Genomic DNA, 13,530 nt, shown 5'->3' on the forward strand with positions numbered 1-13,530 from the left:
CCCTTTGGTAGCGAGTCAACAAATTGATAACCCGCCCACACTGGCCATCTGTGAAAAAGAGCTCCAGAGCTCATCGGATTCACCCAGTCGAAATAAATATTCAGATTTTGACACACCCTTTGGGACAGTTACCATGACTTTTTCAGCAGAAGGTTGTGCCTCGAGTCCCTTCTTGGCTGGAGATCCTTTAAGACGCCACTCCATTGACGCTTTGTCTCAGGTTCAAAATAACGAACCCACGATTCATCACCTGTGACAATGACAGAGGAAGGCCTTTTGTCAGATTTGCGGTACTGGAAGCTCAAGGCAGTTTGACTTTCTCGGTTTCTTTTTGGAAACGGGCATAACATGGTTAGAATCTTACCGAGCACACAACCTGCAACAACAATGCTGCTGAATTTCAACAATGTCAGTCAACTCACACTGTGCGATGCATCAACCATGACAAATGGGTTCACCAACTCTCTCCGTGTTTACTTCAGTCATGTAAGTTGCTGGCCACCGGTGCGAGGATTATAATTTCAGGATGTTTTTTTCCACCGTCTATTTAGTTTACCTAGTATATCGCATTACTCAATATAATCCAGGATTCAACGTTAAGAAAACAATGCTGCGATGGTGAATGTCAACCAGTAATACACATTTATTAGCTTTAAGAAATGTAATCATTTCGCTCTGCTCCATGCATGTATCATTGCCAGAAAATACGACACAGCCTTGTTAAGACAAGAAGCAGGTGAACATCAAATTGTATTGTACGAGAAAGAAAATGGGAATGGACCTCTGTCTGGAAGCATTAATTTAATGAATGCATATGACCTGCTATGATATATGGATCAGAAACACAGACACGAGTGAAGAAAAATGAAAGTGTGACAAAAAATGGAAAGGGTTCAAAACAAGCATGGAGAGGTGATTAGTATTGCATTTGAGGGCAGGGAGGAACAAGTGGACGGAAGAACGTATGCAAGACAGACGGCATTTTGATCTTCGTGATGAAGATAACAAAAACATGCAGAAAGAGAAATCCATGAATTAGAGAACACACACAAGTGAAATACATTATTTTAATCTTTGTGCAGCAGCGGATGGAGCATGATACAGAAAAAAATAGCGTGGCGAGATGCATGCTTTGTATTAAACTGAGATGCAGACAGAGGAACTCCTGGATCAGGCAACATGCACAAATCAGAGATGTCATTTTGGTCTTCATCCATCAGGGGATAGAGCATGCCCAATGATAAAGATGAGTGACATGAGACCATCACTTTCTCTATCAAGGATTCTCTCGCCTACGGAGGTGCAGGGACCGGGCAGTGAGTGAAGGCAAGGCAGGTCGGGTCCCAGGGGCGATTGTATGTACACGGTAAACTTTTTTCGCACCGTACGTAACCAACCGTGCCAATCGGAGGTGCAGGACCTCAATAGCATGGATATAAAAAAATCACGAGTTAATTAAGCACGGGATTACGGGCACACCTAATGAGATTACGTCACTGTTGTTTATAATCAATTCACTTTAAACAAACCCGGTTGAGGTGATGTGCAACGCCTCGGGACGTGTGGCATCATCAGCTAAGGGGTGCGACGTTTTACAACTTAGAAGAGACATGTAATTAACAACGACGAGCGAGTCACATAAACATTTTTTGCCAACCCCTTTGCTAGATTGGGGTAAGTCCTTAATAACAACACAACTTTATATATATTTATTAAAACTCTTGCTTACGTACGATCATATCTACGCGCCTAACCGTGACTGCCCCCCTCCACCCCAACCCGTCTAATGGCGCGTCTACACCTGAGTGATGTGTTGCACAACCTTGGTTGCATGCAGCTAAATCGCTTGTGTGTGGACGTCTCTGCAAATACAGTAGACTCTCGATTATCCGTGCTAACGGCGGGGAGGACGACCGCGGATAATTCAAAATAGCGGATAATCCAAAAATAAAAATTTTCTGCGGATCTCTATGCCAAAAGTCACTACTATAGGTATGCATTATGTTGAAGTTAAGAAAATTGAGTTTGTTAATTAGGAAAACTAAAATTTGTAGTAATGAATTAACCGATCGATGCATTTGCTCAGTGCAAACACTTTCCCGCTCCCACGCAGAACAGTCCGCCCACCAAGTGGACAGCAGAGCCACGTGAATCAAAATCAACCAGACTCCACCCACTATTGTAAATATATGCAACTACTGTACTGTAGGGGCGATCACATGGATTTCGGATTAACCGGAGCACATATTTGTTTGGTTTAAGCATGTCACTTGTAATAAACATTTCCAGGAATAACAATGCATAACTGTTTTTAGATTATTAATTGGGGCTTAATAGAAAATCCATGAATGGCTAATTTATCCAAATCTGAGGCGCGCGGTTAATCCACAAATCTGATAAGCAGCACGCAGATAATCGAGAGTGTACTGTAGAAGTGTCCACATGCAAGCAGGCGGTGATTAAGTTGCGTGATGTCAAGAGCGATCTGGCTGTGCAACTACTCAATCCGGTGTGGATGCACCCGAGGACAGAGAGACAGACGAACGGAGAGAACGAGCAAATGCATTAGCGATTTCAAGCTGTGTTGTTTTTTATCCTGATGACGACCGCTTCTGTTGCGATCGAAATGTCGTGGTTTTTTTGTTTTTAATTGATATATTTTTATTATATTTAAATTACTGAAAGAACCAAGAATAAGTCTCCATCATAGACTGCCAGTACACTCACCAAACTTAATAACCAGGCTACCGTCTACATTAGTGGTTTTGTTGTTTTATTAAATGTTATTATTTTTATTCACTTTTTTTCTAAGTGACTTTAACGAAAGAACCAAAGAATATATGTCGAAAAGCGTTAAATATGCATTTGATGTCCCGATCGGGGTGGGCTCTAGCAACACCAAATCAGTGACATTGTATTCAAATCTACGGGAATGACAGTACTGAGATGGTGGCGAAACATTAAATACCTTGCCTGGTATGCATGAGGTCGTGGGTTCGATCCCAACCTATGCGTCAGGAGTTCGCATATTCTCCCTGTGGTCACGTGAATTTTTATCCGATTCCTCCGGTTCCCCCCCCCCCCCCCCACATTTTGAAACATGTATTTAGAGTATTTGGCCACAATACATTTCCACATGAGCCACTTCGTTGAGCTATCATTTGTGGCCAGGTCACTTCTGAAAAATAGCTTATAGAGCTCAGTGGGCCTTAGATAGTAAAATAAAAAATATATACTGTATCTTGTTTTAGAGAAATCACGACAGCATGCCTTATTGTGATGATACAGTATTTCCTCGTATTGCTAGTGTCAGACAGTTCGGGATACAAAACGAGGTACATATCAAGCAGATAGCAGCTATTTATTTTTCCTTGGTTGTGCCTCAGATGACAAACTAAGTAAATATTCCGCCAAGGGTGGCCCCCTTGGGTCTGAGTGGTCACGTGACAGTCTCCTCCCTTTCCCCCACAACCGTGGCCCACTATGCGTCAGGGACGCCTGAAATGATACTCGGTAAAGTCACGTAGGTAAAAAATAAAAGTAATTCAATCACGACGTTTCGGCACGTCACAGCAAAATTACTGCATCAAGTGGGGCTCCTGAAACATCGTGATTTAATTTATTTTTATTTATTTTTTACCTACGTGACTTTACCGAAAAAACCAAAGAGTATGGAGCCTTGCAGTCACGAAAACGTCAAGCCTGAAATGATCTTAAGGATAATAGACTTGGTGAATAAGTGTATTTGTATTATCTGACTTTGCATTGAATTAGCTTTTTTAGTCTGCAGCTTTAATGTGCCCGGTGGGTTTTTGCACGATGGTTTGCTCAGTGACCCGGGAGTTGATAAAGAGTATGTCAACTATTTAGCGCCACTTTTCCAAGGTGGATTGGGTTAGCTCAGAAAATGGAACGTAATCACAGTAATTGACACAATGACTGCAACAACAAAAAACGAAACTGCTATTGCTTGCCTCCGGAAGTGAAATGATGTGATGGAAATTATCCATTGTTCAATGCTATTTTTAAACTTCCCTAAACCGATTTAAAAGGCTTGCTCAAATCCAAGTAACTGCAGCTCCAGCTTTGTAAGCATTTCAATTTGAGAAACTTAAAGCCATGAGATTTGTGTTTGAAATAAAACTCCACATTTTAAAACAATTGTGCCATCAAGATAATTATCTGTGCATCGGTGACCGTCAACACTTTTACACTCGTGTGCTAAAATGGCATTTGTCTGACATTATAAAAACTACAATATGCAGATAAAAATCTAAATAGGATACAACCACTTTCAAACCATACTCGAAGATGTATTCGTTTGACAAAGACTACAATATAACCAACACTAAATAAGATAACATGCCTTAATGATATTAAAATCATTTTAGAACCATAATCATTGGACATGCTTGTAAATTGTGAGTTTCTAAAGTAAATTTTAACAATCTTGAATTTCACATATGGGAAGACAAATATTATATTTAAAGGAGCCTCCAAAGATTTCGAGTTTATATCTAACTCCAAATTTATTCCTATGTCTGCTACGGTCTAAATATACAGGCCTACACAAATCACTTCAACTAATCACGAGAAATCATACAACAGTATACACATCATACACATATGACAATATCTAAAAGCTTACTATCATTTGCTTTTGCCAAAGTATCCCTTGAAATCCCCTTCTAAAGATAATTGTAAAATATGCTCTGGACGAATGTTTTTTTTTACATTGCTGCCCCATCTGTTCCCGGAAATATCACAACAACAGTATTCGACCATGACACGACTGTCCATTGCAAAACTGTACGCACACGTGCACACAGCAGGTGCACACTGAAGGTCACGTGGTTTCTTTTACGATTCTTAGGGTTCCAAAGGGAAGATGCCTCATGCAGTAAAAACGGGGCACGTTTAGGATTAACAAAAAGAAGTTCAACGCGAATTCCTGAGCCTCACAAAACCACAACAGTGCACTGGCAGGATTCTTGGGTAAACGAGTCAATTCCAAAGGCTCACAAGGTCACACTTTCAGTTGTCACTTCCATAATCAGCTCCAAGTCGGGTGGACCCTTGTCAGCACAGTGCTGTAGCCAAGACCAGTTGAATTGCTTTTAAAGCAGGCCTGTCATCTATCTTCTATCTATATAAAAGTCAAAAATTGTCTGTTTGTGGGTTTGTGTGTGGCTATGTTGTGTTCGCGCACTTGCGAAGGATTTCGCTCTCCAACGGTGGGGTTCACGTAAAATAAAAAGAGCCAGGTACCACGCCGTAAGCCCCGCCGTGAGCAAGCGCTATTCCTTTTTCACATCTGTCAACTTAAAATTAGTTTAATTAGCGATTTGGTGCGATTTCCGTGCGCTGTCTATTTATTTATTTATGACGCGTGCACGACCATACCAACTCATGTGCCTTTGGTGAGGGGGACGGCCCATGCCAAGTCGCACGCCTTCGGTGGGAGGGGGGCATTTTCTTTCGCGTTAAAAATGCTATAAAAATACACTAAACGCTGACGTTAATTCTTCAGTGTGATGTTGCCTCCACTACTATACAGTCGGTAGATGCTACCACTATAGGCCATAGATATTACTGCAGAGCGGCCGGGGAAATTGTGGCTGGGGGGGGGGGGGTCAGGGGTAGCAGCCCAGCCCAGCCCTCCAAGGTGCCACTTCGACCAGCTGGACAATCTAGGCGAGGCCGGAGACTCTGCACGGGACTAGGCCTCACCACGCCACTCTGTCAGGTAAATACTTTGTGCTATAGAGTCGATAAATACTGCTATAGAGTCAGCATGTACTACTGTAGTGATAGCAGGTACCACCACAGTCGGTATGCACTGCTGTAATCATAGCAGGTACCACCACATTATTAATGAGGGGGGCTGTTCGATGTGGAGTGACGTCAACTGTTCATGATTATTAATAAGGGGGGTGGTCGACGTGGAGTGACCTCACGTGCGTTACACACTGACATTCTTGGGTAAATATAGTAAATAGGTTCAGGTCTAGTTGGCACTTGAGGGCACAGATGCTGATTCCAGGCACTAAGGCTGACCCCGGATAGAGTTGTGATGTCATGGCTTACCATAACCCCTATCACCTAAATCGTATTTACTATAATACGATTTGGGTGATAGATAATGGTTTCTACTGCAGGGCCGTGCGTTGCCCAGCACTTATCCCCACACCCCCTATGACTACCTGTTTGTATATGGTGGTCACCTGTCCAAGTACCATCCAGGTTTAAACCTGCTTAGCTTCGAAGTTATGATAGGATCGGGCACGTGCTCGGTCATTCTGTAATCGGTGGCCTTGTGAATATCCTAGATTTATGAATGCATTTTTTAATATAAAGTATTGTGATGCACATTTTATTTGAAGATGCTTTACCAGCCAACCAAGCATCCACCCAAAGACCACTGCTCAGAATCTCTACATTCCTGATTAACAAAAGTGTGCCTTCCCCTTGACATTTATAAGGCTGCACAGCACGCATACATTAAGTGGTGCATGAGGAGGAAGAGAAAGGGAACACAGAATTGGAAGTGACAAGGTCACGCATTTCTTTGGAATGTAGCTTAGCTCAGTTCTGGCCCTGTTCAGTCCACAGAAGACTCCCAACAAACTTGCAACCCAATTAAAACTGGTCATGGAAGCCTAGGTAATGTGGCACAGTTTATTAAGTTTTGAAGCATCACATTGGACTTTTGACAGCAACAATTGTGGACGACATGGATGCTATGTAAGGTAAATTGATCACCGTGGGAGACGTTGACAATTCAGAGCACCTGTGAATGAATCAAAAGTGTCAGGCCACACTTATGTGAAGTTTTCAAAGGAATGGAAAGGGATGAGTAGCAAATTCAAATTATCAGGAAACTGCCACAAATGCAATACAATAATCCGTTTGTATGTATTTTATTAAATCCTTTATATTAAGTTCGCTTGATGCTTGCTTAGGACCGTGCAAATCTTTCGGTCGTTTTTAAACCCACTTCCCGTGATCCAATCGAGGTGACATTTTGCACACAGACTCGTTGTGCGTGACAATGAATTTTCGTGAAAAAATTTTCTCCAAATTTTACACTGTTTAGGGGAAAACATTTTAATATTTATTTACCAATTGGTTAATGCTGGCACACAATCATCTGACCCATAGGTGGCAGCCATCTCAAGCCAGAGGACGAGAGGACTCTAGCCGCCCCGATGCCACGCATATAAAGGATTTTTAGTGAAAAACTTTGTTTTTACGGGTTAATTTTTTTATAATTAAATGCATGTATATGATTGTGGTGTAATGTGCAGTAAAACAATGCATGATTTCACTCGCACTCGGGCGATGTTACACGAGCATAGGAAACTCATTCACACCATCTCTGAAGCAGAGATTTGAAGGATAAAGTTAACACTTACAAAAACAACACTGTGAAATCACAGCCTGGAAAATATCTGCCGCTTCCACGGAGAGCAGGCACCACGTGGTGTGTGGACCCAGTTGGGGGGGGGGGCTTCTTGGGGTCCACAGCATGGAGCGCAAGGGAAGGCAACAATGTGTGATATTAACCCTTATCGGTGCAGACACAAAGTGCCCCACACTGCGTGTCACGTATGGCTCACACAGGCGATTCTGCGGATGTCGTAACCCAGCAAACGGAATTATCAGCTAATACGGAAGTGAGTACGACAGGGAACTGCTTTGTGTGAAAATCGCGTGCATCACGGAGGTGTTGTGAACTATGCAACAATTTGTATTCAAAACGAGCCGAAGTATAATTATAATCAGTTCTCTCAAGTGTTTTTGGGTTGTGTTGTGCGTACAATCCTAAAACACATCAGAGCTGTACAGCACAACTGCGTAAACCGAGGCAGCAATGATGAAGTGGTTTCCCACTTAAACAAGCGCGAGGCACAAAGTGGTGGAGACTCCACATTTCTATGGCAGGGAGAATCTATCCAAAGAACGACAGCTCACTTCTCGAAATTTATGGACAATGGAGAGCGCGACCTTTGACGATAATTAAAAATGGCAACCTTATTTCTGATTGCAAACCGCATGTTCTCACGCTTACTACTTTATTTCAGCTGGTAAGGCCCCACTGAGCTTCGCAGTTGTTCTACACGGATAAATGGCCCAGGATCATCGGCTCTGGCAGAAGTGCTCTAACCACTGCACAATTAATCCAGATTCGGTTTCCATACCGAAAGCATGTACGCAGTACAGTAATACCCCGGTTTACATCAGGGGGGGATGCGTTCCTGAAAATGTGCGACGACAAATATTTGAACTACATTAATCGAAGCAATTGCAAGGGTAGGTGGCGGTGAAGGCTGAGAGGTGACTGATACGAGAAACGACAGATGATGCTGTCCACGACGTAAGTGTGGGGTTGAAGCGACGCAAATCAGGCAGCGGTGTTAATCAAGTGATGACATACGCTTTGGTTTTTTTGCTAAAGTCACGTAGTTAAAAAAGAAAATACAAATAAATTAAAAAAACAAGTGAATTAAATCACGATTACCGAAAAAACATTACCGAAAAAACCAAAGAGTATGAATCCTTGCAGTCACGAAAACATCAAATCTAGAAGTGATGACTTATTTGCGAAACGTAAAGGAAGAGACGTAAATCGGGGTATTACCGTATCATAACAAAAGTGATTAGAGGAATTACTGACCCATTAGCCTCTTATTACATGTATATATTGTTTGTACAGATCGCACAGGACGAATACATTTTTCAGATTCCAAAGAACACAGGATGAGATGTTACTATCCTTTGTGCAAGCACTTCCAAGAGTTCATGAACAGTGAGCCTGGTGAAATTTGGGGAGCGCATCGTCAGTAGTGAACCTTTGGTTCCTAGGGTGTTTCGGCCTTTCATACTATACACCCTCCCCAAAGGCGGCCAGTGACAGGGTGATCAATCCTACGCTTGCGTCCCATTCCCAATTAGTCAGTTGCCTTGTTGTTGATAGCCAACTCTCGATTATCTGCGTGTGGTTTATCCGATTTGTGGATCAACCATGCACCTCAGATTTTGACATAAATGAACAACTCATGGATTTTCCCTTCAGACCAAATTAATAATCTAAAAACAGTTACACACTGTTATTCTTGGAAATGTTTATTGCAAGTTATGTGCTTAAACCGAACAAATATGCGCCCTGGTTAATCCGAAATCCATGTGATCGCCTCTACAGTGCAGTACATGCATATCTTTACAACAGTTGGCGGAGTTTGATTGATTTTGATTGGTGTGGCTCTACCATCCACTAAGTGGGCAGACTCCTGCGCAGGAGCATAAAAGTGTTATTACTGAGCACACGCGTCGATCGATGTAATAAAACAAGATCAGTACATTCTTTACTACAAATATTTTTTTGTTCATTAACAAACTCGATGTTATTCACTTAAACATAATTAATACCTATATTAGTGTTTTTTGGCATAGAGATCCATGATTTTTTTATTATTTGCAATTTTTATTACCCGCAGCCGTCCTTCCCTTAATAATCTAGAATCTACTGTACATCATTTAGAGGCCAACCAACTGTCACGCAAAGCTGGGTTTGGGAAAAAAAGTCTACCTTTGATTACATACAAATATCACTCATCGTAAAAATGACAACTTAATAATAATATGCCTGGCTTTTATTGGTTACGAAAATGCATTCAATTCAGTGGAAGTCGGTGGGCTAATTCAGGCTGTCAAAAAACGAGTGTATAGAAGTAATAAATAAACTTTTATAAAAAATGAAAACACCAGGATTGTACGAAGAAAGTAACAAAATACAATTCAGAAAAAGAGAAATCTCATTAAGGTTTTTTACAGCGACATTAAAAATATATATTCCCAAAATAATATTTTGGAGACATAAAAGCATACACGTCTTTCACGGACAAAATATCCACATCAGATTTAGACAGCATAGTCATTATAACCCTTGGAAACGAACACCGAAAAATGATTGATGACTTTAAAATGAAGGCTGTGATGTTTGGTTCAAGTGAAATGAGGTTTAAAAAAACAAAAAACAAATAATTGTTGGACAACTGGAAACACAACAGACGGTGTATATTTAGGGAATAATTGCAAGCGAATCAGAGTTAAGATGATTAATTGAAGAGGAGAGTGACAGCAGGATGAAGTGTCTTTTTGTAAAATGAATTTGATAACAAAAAGCAACATACCAATGTGCCTGGTTTGTCGATTTTTTTTCATTAGTGCATATTACCTGCTCATACATTTGGATCAGACACATGAGCGATGATAAAGCAAGTGGAAACTAAAACTGAAAAGTAAACAAAGATGCGTGGAGTTAGGCATGCTTAGGAATTGCTGTACACTGACAGACACAATGAGGAACACACATGGATCGGAGAACAAAAAGCAAAACATATTTACTGTGAAGGCTTTCATCCAGCAGTGGATGGATCATGACTGTGGAAAGTGATGAGGATTTATGATAATACCTGGACATCACATGCTTTTTAACAGATTACACTGCAATTCACTCCAGGATAGGCAACAAATCATAAACATTCAGTTTTGTGAGCTACAAATCCCTGAGCCTGCCCCAATGTTGGGCAATTTGTCTGGCTTTTATAACAGTTTTTATAAAAACTCAGAGGACCAAAGCATGTCACTATTAAATATTAGGGGTATAACGATTCATGCCCCTGGCAATTAATTAGTTCCAACTTCTTCGAGCTGTACATTGCCAAAACTGAAATACTCCTCGTTAGCAAAAAGTCCACACTAATTTCAGACCAGATTGTGAGTGTGTGCCTACTCAGCTCTGGCATCACACTGACAAAAGGTCGTCAAAACCTTGGAGTTGTCATTAATCCTGAGCTCTGGTCCTCCTCCTCCACATCGGGACTCCGCAGGGCGTCACGCACCTCCATCTGCGCAACATCTCCCACACCCTGCCATTCCCTTACATCAGCTGCTGCTGACATCCTCATCTATGCCTTCATCACTTGGCTACTGCAACTCTCTCCTCTACGACCTGCCCAGATACCCCATCTCTATCTGAAACGCTGCTGCCGGATTACATTACCCGCACTTGTAAATGAGGCTACATTACCCTACACAGTACTCAAATCGCTCGACTGGCTCTCAATCCACTCCCTGGTCAATTTCAAGATCTTCCGCAGACTAGCACCTGCCTGCCGAACTCACTACTCCACTGCATGCACTCTCTACTCCCAACAATTAAGACTTAAGGTTATAGCCTCCAGTCAACCTTAGTTCAGTCAGAGGTCATTTATCCTCCTCTGTTATCCCCATAACCTGGAACTCCCTTCCCCCAGCTAACTCTCTTCCCACACCCGACTTCCTTCCCATCGTCAAGTCCAAAAGAAGCAGCCTATTATGCCCACTCTTATTTTAAAGTGTCTTGAAATACGATTCTATTTAACACAATATACATCCAAACGCTGTTGTATTATTGTTTGACTAAATTAACATTGAGCTTGTAAATTGCATTTTATTGTTGGACATTGTTTAATGCAAGAATGATGCAATGCAAGTATCGTGAGCCTAAATAATTGATATTAATCTTTGACTCGATCCACTGATATTGCATCATTAAATGCATCATATGCCTCAAGACCAACAACTTAAATATTAGCTTCCAATGGGAATGTGAGGCTCAGACAGCCAAACTAAGAAGCCTTAACACATTGTCGATTTAAAATATAAACAACATGCAACAATATGAAATAGTTATAAGTTAGTAAATTAGATGGAAATGGGGATTTTTTTCAAAGATGGAAATTGTAGCTACAATGGAACTACCAAGGCCAAGGGTGATGTTAAAATAAAAACATCTCAACAGAGAATCATTTACAGGTGTCCTTCTGTATGTATTTGGTTGCTTGTAGCGGCCCCTTTTGGGCAGGCGAGTAATGGATTTAACTGAATCCTCTGCTCGAGCACTGAATAACTAATGCAGCAGTAAAGCCTCCGCGGTGGCATCCCTCGTCTACACTCTCTAATATAAACACTGCTGCGTATGCAACATCCGCCCACCTACTAGCCATGTGACTCGTGCGCGTGATTTGAAGGCTATCCAATACCGTTATTGGTGTCGGACAGCCTTCAACTTTCATTCAGCGTTGATAACACTCTAGCTGCATCGCTGTGATGTCACTCGCATAGAAATGCCATTGCAGTGATGTCACGACGGCACACGTGACCGTGCATTGACAGCCTCTATTCTCATGAAGCTTTCAATTTGTGTCGGAAAATCAAGGACACACACACTACCTAGCCTGCGTGTTCATCTGAAAGACAGGAAGGAGCGACTTGCTTTTGGTTTGTGGTTTTCTTTAAATTCCACCATTACACAGCGAGATTACGCACAAGACTGAACCACGTAGCCTGTGTGCCAAAACACACAGCCACCTTAATCTGTAGACGTGCAGGAAATTCAACCTGCGAGTGCCTTACGCAACCGGTGTAAGCCATCTTTACCTTGCGTGCACACCCACTGCCTTGGCGTCCCACGGAGCCAACCCCAGGGCAGGGCAGTGTCACCGCCTAGAAACGCAAATAGGGATACAGCGGAGAGGGGTGGGGTGGGTTTAACAGCATGCATCCTGCTCTGTTTGACAACACTACAGTACTTTCAAAACACCGCAACAACGTAGCTACCTGACAGTTCCACTAAATGGACATTTCAGGCACTTTTATATGATTATAATGTAAAATTTGCCAACTTTGTCAATCTACTTCTGGATTAAGACTTTCGCACATCATGTCGGTAAAGAGATTCAAGTATCACTCACCACTGACGTTATCTGTGGCTGGTATTCCTACTCCCTTGGCCAGGTTCATAGCGCAATACGCTAACCACTGTGCCACTGCTCTAGACACTTTAGAAATGGGGGTAATCATAAGCAAACCAATAATTTGATTCTTTCCTGGGTATATCAACCAATAATGACTATATTTTATAGAAATATTTCCCTGAGAGAAATGCTCATAAGATATCATGGTATTGGACACTCAAGAGGTAATTTCTATCAGTTCTGGGATGGCGATGGTGCAATCAGTTTCATGGGATTATAAAAAAAACTATTAATGTAATCTGTAAATAAACCACAATTTAGAAAACTATCATTACTTTCAAAACACATCTAAAATGTCTTATTAAGGCGATTGACAATTTTAATGCGAGGTTCCCGAATTTTCGAAAATGCCCCACTGTAAGTGGATTGACAGCCCAGTGAGTTACAGTATTGCTTTGATGACACGTCGATCTTGGTAACCAAGAACTGTTACGCAATTTACACACGAATAATCCACTAGTAGAGAAAGAAAACTTATGTTAAGATTACCGATCAAGAAAAGGCTCGAGGAAGACAATCACACGTAATGTTCTCAAGACCAATGAAGCTATTGTAAATCATTCTCCACCAAACGCTGCACTTGGATGCATCCACATCGCCGCTGTCACGTTAGTATGCAGGTCACCACACACATATACACACACGCCACTACTGTAATCAAATAAAAAAA

General features: G+C 41.6%; 1 protein-coding gene across 4 annotated transcripts in view; it reads right to left on the bottom strand.

Annotated features, from left to right (window-relative positions):
- The window catches only part of LOC133347753 (myocardin-like), a 140,644-nt gene that overhangs the window by 116,090 nt on the left and 11,024 nt on the right, over positions 1-13,530 (bottom strand). For 3 of the 4 annotated variants that reach the window (XM_061560325.1, XM_061560324.1, XM_061560320.1), the window contains exons 2-3: positions 12,484-12,549; positions 133-250 (exon numbers count right to left, since the gene is read on the bottom strand). The gene's annotated coding sequence lies outside the window, so the exon portion shown is untranslated. The remainder of the gene's footprint in view (positions 1-132; positions 251-12,483; positions 12,550-13,530) is intronic. The other variant, XM_061560321.1, reaches the window with a different exon arrangement.

Source organism: Lethenteron reissneri, chromosome 26 (genome assembly GCF_015708825.2).
Source record: "Lethenteron reissneri isolate LAM-NWPU_2019-01 chromosome 26, ASM1570882v1, whole genome shotgun sequence".
Lineage (NCBI taxonomy): Eukaryota > Metazoa > Chordata > Hyperoartia > Petromyzontiformes > Petromyzontidae > Lethenteron > Lethenteron reissneri.